General features: G+C 47.9%; 1 pseudogene; it reads left to right on the plus strand.

The window, feature by feature from the left end:
- The first annotated feature begins 3,619 nt into the window (after positions 1-3,619).
- Positions 3,620-10,714, plus strand: LOC117497881 (annotated as a pseudogene).
- Positions 10,715-13,932: the final 3,218 nt, after the last annotated feature.

A 13,932-nucleotide genomic window follows, 5' to 3' on the forward strand; every position in this document is an offset into this window, starting at 1 on the left:
TAATGAGTTTTTCCTTCTTTTTGTAGAGGCCTATGTTCTGGCTTAATTGTGTGTTGAATCTCCCGCTTATTTGGACTCCAGGAATAGGAAAAGGAGTAGCCTTTGTATACCTAAGCTAGGGGTGCATTTACTAATGACAATAGCATTGATGTGTGTGAAAGAGGGAGACGTACATGTATGTTAAATATTTTTGGATAAGATGGAACTTTATTGATCCCAATTTGGGAAATGTTTGTGTTGCAGCAGCATAAAAAGACATGGCATTGTACAATACAAAATAAAAGACTGATTTAGTGAGTGATTGAACCATTTACCTATACAGATGGTAGAAGGAGCCTTATCTGTGATAATCAGTGGCAGGGTGTTACTGTTTGAGTTGACTTGGAAAGTATGATTCTCAAGAGAACAGAATGCTGTATAAATGATAATATTCTATGAGCCTTGCATGACAGAAGAGTCGATCAATGACCATTGTCATATCATGGCTTTATTATCTTTTGACAGAGTCACTTGTCCATAATCTCATGACAGAACATGTATAAACAAACGGTCTCTTTTTTTCTTGTTCTCATTTATTTATTCTTAACATTTATATTTATTTTCTTGAATATATGTTTTGGTTTCCTGGCAGCAATGACCATTCTAATGTGCAATTGCACAAGTCTGTAATGCAATTAGTTGATTTTGAAATGGTTATAGGAATATAAAATAAGGTTTATTTGTATTATTGATACAGCCTTATTGCTATCACTATCCATTCTATGCCTTATGTCATGGAGAGTGTGATTGTCTGTTTTTTTAACACATTTTCAAAAGAATGTCACCTAGCTAGTTACCTGGTAAACCACACCTTCTCACTAAGGTAAAAGTGTCTGTCCTTTCCTTTCTCACAGTTCTTTGAGAAGTCTTATAAATCCCTCCTGAGAGGACAATGCTAGAATTATTTAGGCTGAGTTCTGACCTTTCTGACAGAAATACAGTTTTCTGCTTTAAGTGCTGCTGACAATGAAGCACTTAGAAAATGCAGTGTTTTTGGTAAACTGACTGAAAGGTATTTTTTCTGTCACACTACAAACTTCCTGCCCATAATAATGTTGAGCTTTATGTCAAGGTTATGCATTGTCTCTCCCTTCAGTAGTGTTTTATTTGTCAGATCAATTTGGGATTAACAAAGTATATTTAATCTTAAATTCATCGGTATTTGTTGCCTGTTGAGAATGACTCAACTGATAACCACAGATTGGTACAATTCCTGGGGCACTTTCTTGTTCATGTATTCATCATTGATAGCTAGTTATTTGCTTTTCACTTTTGTCTAGCAAGATTGCAAAAAAGTTCATTCAAAAGGCACTTGCAGTCATGAAAAGGTTTGGATATTTGAAAAGTTTTTGTATATTGTAATAATGTAAGATGTAAATTATTCCAGTTTAATGGAAGTATTAAATAACGGTTTTATTCAGATACAGATCGGCAGTAGTTGATTTTCGTTATCTATTCCGGCCTCCCTCTTTTTACAGTGTTTGAGTGTCTAGCCTTGTACGTGCTATGATTGGGGTTTTAGTTGTGAGTTTTTGAAGGTTCACACTTTGAAAACTCAATATTCTCATCGTATGCTTGTTGGTCATTCCCAAATGTTTGTATTATGTCATTTGGATAACTTTCCTTCCAAATGAACATAGTGGCCAATTTATAATTAGACTGGTATTAACGATTAAGGTTAGCCTACAGAAATTGTGTTTTTTTTGTGGGGCATTTTCTTTGCATATGTTCAGCATTGATAGCTATAAAGGTATCAATACATCAATTGTTGCCAATATGTCTTTATTTATCAGACTTCAATCATCCAATCCACCAAACAACACCAAACTAGAGTCAGCAGCAAAAAAAAGCTGTTTGGCATTGGCAGAGGAGATTTTTCACATTTTTCATGGGCGCACCCCACATACACAGCTCTGCTGCTCATCCCACAAATGCTTATTCCTCACAAATGTGGTACCATTGGAAAGGTAAGAAAACAGGCTTTCCAACAGTATAAGATGTATTGCCAAAAAGTATTGTTACAACATAGACATCATCTACCAAACACAAATTGCGTTACTTTTTGTGTTCTGGCCGGTTTTGACCCTGCCTGCCTGATATTGGACCTCGAGTTACCTGCCTGCCCCCTGATTGGATTTGTTTGCCTGTTTGACGGATCGCCTGGTTCTGAGCCCTTTTCTGAGCCCTTTTCTGAGCTCTTTTCTGCCTGCCCCTTTATTGGATTTGTTTGCCTGACTGCTGGATTTCCTGGTGTTGACCCTGCCTGTCCCTGACCTGAATAAACTGAACATTTTGAACCCTAGTTGTATCTGTGTCGTGCTATTGGGTTCTAATCTGTACCTGTGAACGTGACAGATAGCCCTAGACAACAGAGAGTTTAAAGGGCCCATGTCATGGCCATTTCTACTGATCATAATTCCATTGTTGAGGTATACTAAAATAGATTTATACTGTGCAATTTTCCAAACTCACATTGGTTTCTCATACAGCATCTCTGTAAAGTATGTGTATTCACCGGTATTCACTCTCTGTCCTAAACGGCTTGTTGGAGCTCCTGCACCCCTCTCCCTGTGAGCCCAGTGTGCTCTGATTGGTCTTTTCAGCCGGGCCGACGCCTTTTCGGCCGAAAATCCGCCGATTCAACAGCAGTCGGCCAAAGGCAGTCGGCATAAGAAATCACTCTGATTGGCTGTTGAGCTAGCGAATCAGTGCATGAGAAGCGAAACGGAAGTGAGGGACCCAAACAAACTATTAAGAAGGCAAATCTGAGATTTGATTTAACTCCAGCTCTCGACACAGGTTCGGGAAAGCCCCATGAGCTTCTCGTTGTAGAGTGAAAATGGAACGCACACGCTATTTGTTGTTTGTTTATATCACGCAGTCTGTTCTTCTTCTCTCGGTTATCACGCAGTCTGTCTTCCGGTTGTTGCCTCTTTTGAATGACGAATACACACTACCGCCGCCTGCTGGTAAGGAGAGTTATTGCCACTCACGCATGCGCAGTTCGTACGTGCTTCTTAATGATCCGGTGCTCCTTTTTTGGCGGGGGGTGCGAATGCGCACCTGCGCACCAGCGCACCATGTGCAGCCCTGTTTATAACGCTGTGAGAATGGGTCTGCGGAGAGCATTTCTCTGCGATCCCAATTTAGCAGCCCGAAAAACGTTTAGCCATTTAAACAGTCGTGGCAGATACCTTGTTTGTTTTAAACATCATAAATACACAAACAACAATGAATACTTACAGGTTGTGTACCCGAATCTCCCGCTGGTCCAAACAAAGTAGGAACAGCATCGTTCTTCAGTGCCCTACGCTGTACATATCCAGCATGAATCGCTGAAAGGTTTGTGAAGCTTTGTTTCGTGAAATGCTGGCAGAGGGTGTGGCCTCTGGGTATTCACACGTCACAGTACCCAGGAAGTAAACAATGGAAAATGAGGACGGGTAATAACCGGAAAAGCATGACATGGGCCCTTTAAAGCTACAGTATCTTCCGGGTGAGTGACTCTGGATATCTTTGCACAGACACTTATCAGGATGCATAATACAAATGCAATGATCTGTACAAAACTGCATTCCAAATGTGCGTGTGGAAATGCTTGATTGAACAACCTGATAGCAGTTTAAGCCAGCAGGAAGATCTTAACTTTGTGCTCTATGGCTGGCAGCCTGTGTGGGCTTCAGACACTGCAGACCCTTTCCGCCTGTGCATGCAGTGTGACTGCAACCTGGTCATGTACAACAAGAGTGATAAAGCCATGTGGCACACAAACACACGCAAATCCGACTGCACTTGTGCCGCCTTCAGCTGACCGATGATGGTAAACTGGTGGTGAAAGAGTAAGTAATGAAGTATGGAACTCTTCAGTGAATACAAATCACTGGTGTTAATACAAATATAATAGGCAAACCAACTCACAAAACTTGTGTTTTCCAAGCATTTTCAGTGTTTTAAAGGGATATAACACTGACTTTCTTTTTGTTGCAGAATCATGAGCAGAAACGTCGGGTTACGTATTGTAACCCTTGTTATATAAACACAGGCGGAGCCCTCTACTGGACTCTATGGGTACTACCTTATCATGCAAGCATTCACCTACTGAGATTTCTATAGACGTAGCCGGCCCCGGGGCGGGCCTACCTGAATGTGTGCGCATCTCACTTCCGTATAAAAGGAGGCCTCGCCTCCTGACCACCATCCTACACCACTCTTCAGCGAGCGGTATAGGACAGACAGTGCCCCCAAGGTAGAGGGCTCCGCCTGTGTTTATATAACAAGGGTTACAATACGTAACCCGACGTTATATCTCTCACAGGCTCCGCCCTCTACTGGACTCTATGGGTACAGTGGGCGGAGCCCCGATGTATGCACGCACTGTCGTCCAGCACACCGATCCACCTCACTGTCCCTGACCGGCTTTAGCAGCCACTGCGCCTCACTCACCTCTCCCTCGGTTGTAACCGTGGAGAAGTCCGGGCTGCGGCCGATAGAGCACACCCTGACGCGCTTGCCTCGCAAAAAAGTGTGCTCAAAAATAGAGCTGAGGACTCCCGTGCGTCTGCCCCTAGGCAGAGAGGGAAAGTCTGCAGCCCTGTATGGGTTCACTATGCACTCTCCCTCCTGAGTCCCTAAAGAGCACGGGGAGAACGCAAGTGCCCCCTACGTCCCCCCACTCAGCCACTGACCCTGTGCAGAGTGTGTAGGGACAACAATATGGAGGGCTCTCCCCCCCCAGGCAGGCGAGGGGAGCCCTTCAGCCCTGTAAGGGCCCAGAGCGCATTACATCACCCCGCGACCCTCCAGGGGTCCGGAGAAATGTAAGCGCATTTACGCCCGGGGAGGGGGTCAGATGCCCACTGACCCACAGCCCCCCCCCTCCTCACCAGTCCTGTGTTGCCACAGCAAGTACAGACGATGAGAAAGAGCCAGACATATCCAAGAGATAAAACTTTATGAAGGGGCCTGGCGTTGACCAAGACGCCGCCGTGCATATATCCTCCACACTCACACCGCTGAATAAGGCTGTTGATGCAGCCACAGCTCGTGTGGAGTGCGCACGGACCCCCATGGGACAGGCTCTCCCTGCCTGCTTGTAGGCGTGTGCAATGGTTTCACAAAGCCAGCCTGCCAGGCGTTTCTTGGACAGAGCTTTTCCAGTCACCCCGCCCCCGAAGCACACAAACAGCTGTTCAGTGCGTCTCAGGGTAGCTGTGCGCTCTACATAATATGCTAATGCACGCACCGGGCAGAGGAGGTGTAATTTAGCTTCTCTAGCCCCCCCATGGGGTGGAAGACTAAAACCCTCCAACTGAATAGCCCTCGACCTGAACTCACTCCTTAGGCTCTTGGGCACAAAGGAGGGGTTCGGTCTGAGTGTCGCCCCACTCTGGTCACCCCGAATCAATAAACAGCTCGGGTGCACCGACAGAGCGGTTAACTCGGACACTCTTTTGGCTGACGTTAAGGCAAGTAGCAACGCTGTCTTCCACGACAGTGCTTTCAGGGAGGAGAGCTCAAGAGGCTCAAATGGCCCCGTGACCAAGGCCTCGAGCACCAGCGGCAGGTCCCACTGTGGGGCGGAGGCGTGCACTACAGGGCGCAGCCTCCTGACCCCCTGTAACAACCGCAACATCAGTGGATGAGAGAAGGCTGACCTGCCGTTGAATCCCTCATGACAGGACGAGATGGCTGCTGCATACACTTTCACTGTGGAATGAGCAAGCCCTCTGTTCACCAGTAACTGTAAGAAGGATAAAATAGAGCCCAACTCACAAGATAGGGGCTCTATTCCCCGCTACTCACACCAATGCTGGAATCTCAGCCACTTTGGCCTGTAACAGGCTGTGGTGGATTCTGCTCTAGCTGCCTGGATAGACTGAATAACGCTGTCAGACAATCCACCCTGTCTCAGCCTGTCCCTCTCAGGAGCCAAGCCTGAAGAGGTTGGCCCAGAGTGGGTAACGCCCCGATTGCACCTGCCTCTTGAGACATCGACCCCCAGAACTGGGGAATCGCCCAGGGCTGGCCCACCTTCATCTGTGTCATTTCTGAGTACCACGGAGCCCCGACGCAATCCGGTGCCACCAGAATGACTGCCAGACGTTCTCGCCTCACTCTCCCCAGGAGAGGGAGAATGAGACGCAGCGGTGGAAAGGCGTATAGCAGCTTCCTTGGCCATGGCTCGTGTGCAAACGCATCCACCCCCAAAGGCGGGTCGTCGCTCAGGGCCATGGAGAACCACAGGGCACAGTGGCTGTTGTGCCGGCTGGCGAACAGGTCCACTTCCGCTCTCCCGAACTGGGCCCAGATCTGCTTCACCACCTCCGGGTGAAGCATCCATTCGCCTGGCAGGGGCCCGCCCCTCGCCATGAGGTCGGCCCCCCTGTTCTCCAGTCCCGGGATATGGAGGGCTCTCAGAGATAACACCACCTCTGAAGCCCATAACCACAGCCTCTCCGCTGTGGCCAACAAGGGGGCGGAGCGGACTCCGCCCTGCCTGTTGATATAAGCCACTGTGGTGCTGTTGTTGCTCCTGACCATTACATGTTTCCCTTGAATTAGGGGCATGAAATGCCGGAGAACTAACACTACCGCCCGTAGCTCTAGGAGGTTGCTGTGTTGAGACTCCGTAGAGCCCAGCGCCCACCTATAGCCCTCTTCAGGCAGGTCCCTCCCCATCCTGTTCTGGATGCGTCCGTGAACACTGTGATGTAGGAGGTTACCCGCCCCAGTGGAGACCCCCTCCGGAGGCGCCCGTGAGACCCCCAGAACCGGAGGTTGCCCTCCACTGAGGGGGGGATGGTCACCAGCCGCTGTTTGTGCCTCTTGGGATCCAAACGCAGACTGGAAAACCACCTCTGCAGGCGGCGCATATGCAATAACCCCAACGGGACCACAACGTGAGCAGCCGCCATGAGACCCAGAGTCTGCATGACCGCTAAAGCTATCACTGTTGCCCCCTGTCGCAGCCTGTGCACCGCCCTGAGAAGGGACGCACGCCTGTTCTCTGATAGGGTGGCACGCAGCGCGCCTGCATCGAGCACCACTCCCAAATACAACGCCTGTTGGCGAGGTATGGGGGTGCTCTTTCCCCAATTGATCGCAAAGCCTAATTTGGTTAGGTGTGTGATCAATTGTGCTGTGCAACACATTGCCTGTTCCCGGGACCCAGCCATGACTATGAGGTCGTCTATGTAAAAGAAAACTCTCATGCCCTGGGCGCGCAGCGGTTGAAGCGCTGTGGCCACACATTTGCTGAATATGCGTGGGGATAGGGAGTAGCCGAACGGGAGTCTGTTGTACTCGTAGGCTATCCCTTGAAAGGCAAAACGCAGATATTTCCTGTGCTCTGGCACAATCTCCACATGAAAATATGCGTCTTTCAGGTCGATGGTGGTGAACCAATCGCCCGGCTGCACTAGCCCCATTAACTGTTTGATAGTTAACATGCGGAATTTCCTGCGGCAAATGTGAAGATTCAGGCTGCGCAAATCTAGAATAGGTCTGAATTCCCCTGTCTTCTTGGAAACCAGGAAGTACATGGAATAAAAACCCTTTTCCTTTTGCTGAGGATGCACCACAGACACTGCCTGTTTCTGCACCAAAGCCTGAATCTCTGTTGAGAGGAAACCCATCTCCTCTTGGGATGATAGAATTACCTCTCGCATGCCTCTGAATGGAGGTGGGACGCTGCAAAACTGGAGTGAATAACCCCGTTTCAGCGTCCTGTCCATCCACTCTGACAGTACACAGCTGAGTTTCCATTCCCCATAATATTGAGTTAATGGACAAGCCCTTAGCTGTGGGGCCGCAGCTATAAAGCTGCGATACTCTCTGGTGACCCGTTCCGCCGCAAAATCCCCCGTGAAAGGAAGATTTGCCCATGGAGGGTCGACACAGAAAGGGCCGATTTTTTATTGAGGTCCCTGAACACACCGTCGCACGCTCTTGTGTGAGCGCGCGCTCCACCCTAACGCTGTTCTCATTACCATGGTAACCAGCATTAACCGGAGTTTTTGTTGACGTAATGTGTTCACCTGAGGTCCCTGAACACACCATGGGCTCTTGAGAGAGCGCGAGCTCCGCCATAATGCAGCTCTTACCACTACGGTAAACTGTATTAATTGGAGCCTTTATTCTAGGCGTAGTGTGTTCCCTAACCATAATGCGCCGACTAGCAAGCCCCTGCACCCGCATAGCGCTACTATAGCACTTCCTGCGGTTTATCTCTCTCATCTGCGCATGCCCACTGGCTATCTCCTTTACAGGAGAAATAACCGGGGTAGCGAGTGGGGAATATGTACAGTCAACAATGTGTGTGAGTGCAGGATTGTGAAAACACATGACACTCAGACTTGGATACAGATCACCTTTTCTTTATTAGTTTTCCTAATACAAGGGACCTGGGCATTGAACAGGGAGGAGGTGGGATTCACCCTAGCGTCCTGGGTGGAGAGACCCGATGAGACGCTTCCTCCCTCCGCCAGTCAGCTGCGTTTTGGCGGAGCTCCCCACCCGGCGGTTCTCTGCTGCTGCTGAGACTGCCGTGGCCGGGCAGCCCGCCCCCGTGAGTGCCGGTACGCTGGCCCCACGGGGCTGGTTGAAGAAGCGGAGGGTGCTACCGGCACGGGACTTTTGTACCGGCGTCTCTCCCTCCGTCTCACCGTTGCACTGCGCTCCGCCGCCCGCGGAGGACGCTGTGACACCTGGGGAGAAGCTAGCGGCAACATGCGGCTAAGCTGCAGCCTCTCTTCCTCCAGACGGCTGAAACGCTGGGTGACCGAGGCTATAGACCCAAAGAGCCCTTCCGTGGAAACGGGGGCTCCAAGGAGATCTGCTCGGTCCTTTTTGGGCAGCGCGGTGAGTCCCAGCCACACATGACGAGACGCCACTGTGGCTAAGGACATCACTCGCCCGGCTGCGGTGGCCACTCCATGGATCAGATTATTCATCTGACCTATGCAGCGGTCCGGATAATCCTCCCCGTCCTGAGACGGGAGAGTCTGCTCGAGGAGTAATCAAGGAGACACCCAACACACCCAGATTATTCGCTGCAGCCGCCATCTGTGAACCGAGCCTGAACATTTTATCCAAATATTCTAAGGCTTCCCGGTCCCGCGGCAGCGGGGGCAGAGGTTTCTTCCCCTCCGCCCAACCAGCTGATCGTGGCAACAGATGGGCCGCCAGGCTCTCGTCGAGGGGGGGCACGCCAGAACACACCTGATCGGCCCTGCACCCTGATAATGCCCGACATGGATGCTATGGCGGCCTTCGTCCTCAATGGACGCCGCCATGTCGCCTCCACACACTGCCAGATGTCTGGCAACGGGGGCGAGACGAAAGCCGGCTGCGCCGGAAGCACCGGGCCGTAAAACCCCTGCCTAAGGCGGCTTACAGGCCTCGGTGGCAGCGGTGGGGGGAGCGGTAAGCCTACACGCTCCGCTGCCTGGGTCATCACCGCTGGGAAGTCCAGTCGCGCAGACCTGAGTGCTGGGCCCTCCTGGCTGTCGGACCCGGGGGTGTCGGACAAGGAGATGTCGTCATCCTCCGTGAAGTCGACCACGCGGTCCCTCGGAAGGACGAACTCAAACGGCACGTCCTCCAGGTCGTCCATTTCCACCACCTCGAGGTCCACATCCTCTTCCTCTCCGTGCACCTGCGGGCCGAACTTCCTCGAGAAGTACTCCGCACGATGCCGGCGGTTTAGCATCGGGATCGAACAGCAGGAAGCACAGGCCGGTGTCTGGCCCGCTCCCTGCTCAGCATGATCCTGTCCCAGGCACTGGAAACACTGACGATGCGGGTCTGCTCCCGCAATCAGTCCAGGACACGACGGGCAACTACGATGCTCCAGGAGTGGCTCCATTTTCACAATATCTCTCTCTTTCTCTACTTCCTTTCTCCCACTTGTACGTCTCGGACTCAGTGCTAGGTTACCACCTCCGCTCGCTGAAGAGTAAAGGATGGTGGTCAGGAGGCGAGGCCTCCTTTTATACGGAAGTGAGATGCGCACGCATTCAGGTAGGCCCGCCCCGGGGCCGGCTACGTCTATAGAAATCTCAGTAGGTGAATGCTTGCATGATAAGGTAGTACCCATAGAGTCCAGTAGAGGGCGGAGCCTGTGAGAGATATAACTTCTTGTCCAAAAATGATGAACTCCGCAAGGGAGACCATCTGGTGTCCAACAACGCAGCGTTTAAGGCTATCTTCCAGGTGAGTGACTCAGAATATTTGTGCATGTGAGACTCTTATCAGGGTGCATGATACAAATGCAATGGTCTTTGAGCAAACGGTTAACAAGCGTCTCTGTTTCTGCCTGCAGGATGATGGTAACTTTGTGGTCTATGGCTGGCAGCCTGTGTGGGCTTCAGACACTGCAGGGTCATCCCCTTTACGCCTGTGCATGCAGGGGGACTGCAACCTGGTCAAGTACGACGAGGGGGGCAAAGCCATGTGGCACACAAACACCTCCAAATCTGACTGCAACATGTGCCGCCTTCAGCTGACCGATGAGGGCAAACTGGTGGTGAACAAGGAACAAGATGAAGTCTGGAACTCTGCTAAATCCACTGGCATGAAGTGATCCATTGTGTTTGGAAATCATGTTTTGAAGTCAATTTGATTCACCATTTAACATGCTTGTTATGTAATCAAATAAACACACGTTCACAATGCATATATGAGTTTTTGTTCTGTTTGTAGTGACCTATGTTCTGGCTAAATGGTGTGTTGAACAAAGGGACTGTCATTGATGTATGTGAAAGAGGGGCACATACAGTATGTTCTATATACTCAGAGATCAAAACGTTAACCACTTTACTGACAATAGGAGCTTTATCTGTGATAATGATTCACTTTAGAGAGGAGATGAACATGCATGAGCTTGAAGCTGTCATTCATAAGCAACGTCAGGAAAGATACACCTTGTGTTAAAAGCATTAACGTCTTTCTCTTAGTTTAGAAAATATAAAATCTATCTGTTTAATTACTATTTCCAAATTAACATATGATAACACTAGGTTTAAAAGTACGTATAAGAGGGGTAAAAGGACACCAAGACTAGGTTACACAGAGCTCAAAGGATACTCATAAGGTAATAACAGAAGTGAGATAACCTCTAGTAAAAGGCAAGTGCTTGACTTTTATGTCAGGATGTGTATTAAAATCCAATCAGACAAAGACAATAGGAGAGTGAGTTGTAACTAGTTTGAAGATTAAGCCACCATTCATTTACCAAAGGTAAAGTAAATCTTATACAGTAACTAGATACAATGATCTGCAACAGTGTTATAGGTTAATGGAGAGCGTAGGAGAGTAGGATGTCTACCTCTCTCTCTGCATGTGTCCCCATCAGTCTGACAGAGCTCTTTTTTCTATAAAGGCAGCAAATTAAAGCATTTTGACATTTAATATACCATCAGCTTTAATTAGCCAACAATAAACCTGTACTACTTTTCTGAAACGTTCTACTTGTAATGCAAATATCGTGCTAAAGAAGAAGGGTAGTTGTATCAGAATGACTATCAGCTACAGTGGGGAAAGTAGAAATAGGTGTTTGCATTAACTGCAATTTCAAATTCGCCTTTTAAAGACTAAAACTCTTCATACACTACATTCACATGGGGCTGACTGTCTTAAAGGTAGACCAACTGTCTTGGACTTTAATTTTAAGAAAGAGGAATCAAAATCAGTAATTTAGGTGAAAACAGAAGTCCAGTTAGGGCTGACGACAATGGTCACAAGGCATTGTGTGTGTTATTTTCTCACCATCTTCCCTCTCTATAGCTGTAATGTCTACGTAAGCACTTGATCCTTTGATGGCCCGATTAACAAAATGAGAGCCGTTATCGCTCGTTCATGTACGACTCCAAAAGAGTACTTGAGTCCGTCCAAATGGTGACATCGCAGTAGTTAAAAGCAAACCAACATCTGGATGTGCTGGGAAACTGAATAATGTGTTGGAGAGATCCCCAATGGAAAACTATTTAGCATCAGAGGGCACTTGTGACAAAATAGTGTAAGCGTTTGGCACATTAGGGGCTCTTGGTTGGACTGCTGCATTTACTGCTCTCAAATCCTGCTCTTTGTCTTCACTGAGATAAAGGGAGTTCTTACTGGTGAATCATTTCAGGGAACAATTACTCCTGCCTGTCAAAGAGAATCAAACAAGTGTTATTCCTTCAATATCCTCCTGCTTGAAAATATATTGTTGTTTGCTTGGCCTGTGAGCAAATGTGGGTGTTATAAGTACTAAGTCATACTTCCCCTGGGCCCATAGTGAGGAGTGGACTTCCTTCATGGCTGTGGGGAGAGAAGCAGTCAGATAAGAATGTGTGTGTGTGTGTGTGTATGGAGTTGCTTTTCCTTAGAAACGAACCCAGGTCCCACCACTGGTCATTTTGAGACTTTGTCAGTGAGATGTGTGGGTGTGAATTGTTCACCAGAAAGAACGTTGCTGAGCATCACTCAGATTCCCAGAAATAGCACACCTGCTATCAGACCAAAACAAAGTAGAATACTTTATAGATTATTTCAGGTCATGAAAGAAAACTGTTCCAAAGTATGTCAGGCCCTTGTGACACATAGGACATACAGTGTGAGTAGCCTGCCCTGAAGTCATAAAATCTGCACAGTTGGATACAATATTTTAGCTCTTTTAATCATATCTTTTGAAGAAGGGAACCTCTACTGATATACATACAGAGAAATGTTGGGACTGTATGTTACCATTGACATGTCGACATTAGGAGTCCTAACAACTTTGAACCCTTCTGGTGTAGAGATTAGACGTACGCCCAATGCGATCATGAGATCTCGTCCTGTCAAACTAACTGGATACACGTTTGAGGCCAAAATACATGCTTGATCTTTATATGAGGGGCAGATTCTTCTTCATGAACACAAACAATTGGTACCATGAATTTGTCTCTGATTGTCTTTCTTGATATCCCGAGAGAGAACACATCACTTTCTCTTTGCTCTGGATCAGGTTAGTCTTTAGTTGTCCCCACTGAGTGAGTTTCTCCTCAATCTACAAGAAATGTGATCACATTGTTTCCCAGAATAAACAATGTCTCTGGCCAGATCTTAAATAGTTCTACGGGAATTTAGCATAAGTCCCACTTCTTCATTGCATGAGCTGTGTGTGTGTGTGTTTCACTTCCCTTATTAGACAATTGTTTGCCCAATGCTCTTTTTTCCTACAGATGAAGCACTCATCTTTCTCCACTGGGAGTCTATACGCAGTCTACATTTGAAGATCTTGCTTGCTCTCAGCCCACAGTATGCCATCACTGCTTAATCTCCAGTATCTTTTGTCTTGACTTGTTACCACAGCAGTCTAACTTTAGCTGCTGCATGCTATTGTTAAAGTCTCTTTTGTCACTCTCTCTTTCAGACCCACTCTCCTTTGTGGAAGCTCACAAACGTCCCCTCCTGTTCCCTCGTCTCATCAGAACCTCCTTAAGGAGAGGTGGATAACTCAATGATTGTTGATGGAAACACTCTCCTAGTGCAAGTATGACTCATTCAGGACTCTTTTGTTGAAAGTCAGTTTATTAGAGGCCATTTGGCAGGCAGATTCAATTTAGCTGCCAGCCACAGATGTTTGGACATTGTTCTTGGAATTGACCACAACACTAGGTAGGTTTCCATGGCAAAAATATCATGTCAGTGAACACCTCTGAGACCTTTGAGTTGAACACGCAAGCTTTTTGGCCGTTACCCACCACTATCCCACATGATAAAACAGTGAGCATTCCAACGTGCCTACAATGTTTTGGCAACAATCTAAAGTGTAAACCCATAAAAGAGATTAACACTGAGAAGAACAATACAATATGTTAAGAAGGGTCATTATCCTTAATGCAGTCGAATGAATTTTGAAATATTCTA

This window comes from Trematomus bernacchii, unplaced genomic scaffold (assembly GCF_902827165.1).
Source record: "Trematomus bernacchii unplaced genomic scaffold, fTreBer1.1, whole genome shotgun sequence".
In the NCBI taxonomy this organism is placed as follows: Eukaryota; Metazoa; Chordata; class Actinopteri; order Perciformes; family Nototheniidae; genus Trematomus; species Trematomus bernacchii.